The following is a 418-nucleotide window of genomic DNA, read 5'->3' as shown; positions in this document are numbered from 1 at the left end:
CTATTGATTGACGTCTCGTAGAATTTATTCAACTAATTCTTTCGAACGTATGTACTCACTCTTGACTCTCACAACCACGTAAGGACATTTACCAAGACTCGCAGAATAACTCTTCTACTTCATTTTACTTAAAATGTTTATACTCTATTTTCTATGTAATTTTACGATTATATTTTTGTTCACATTTCATTGCTCGTTGTTAAATCTTGTTGTTTCGATTGTCGACGGGCAGAAGTATTATCTGCATATAATAAGCGATGTCTCGTTGTTTTTGTCGTCTGTGCATGGGCTTGAGTTATGTCTTGTCACTGCATATATGTATGTACGACTAATATGCACATATTGTGACGTTGTATGAATCGCAAGGATGAAAACAACTTTAAAAAATAATACAACAAAATTTTCTTCTATTTCTCTT

This window comes from Ceratina calcarata, unplaced genomic scaffold (assembly GCF_001652005.2).
Source record: "Ceratina calcarata isolate Rehan_Ccalc_2016 unplaced genomic scaffold, ASM165200v1 scaffold98.2, whole genome shotgun sequence".
Lineage (NCBI taxonomy): Eukaryota > Metazoa > Arthropoda > Insecta > Hymenoptera > Apidae > Ceratina > Ceratina calcarata.
This window is presented reverse-complemented; position numbering follows the sequence as displayed.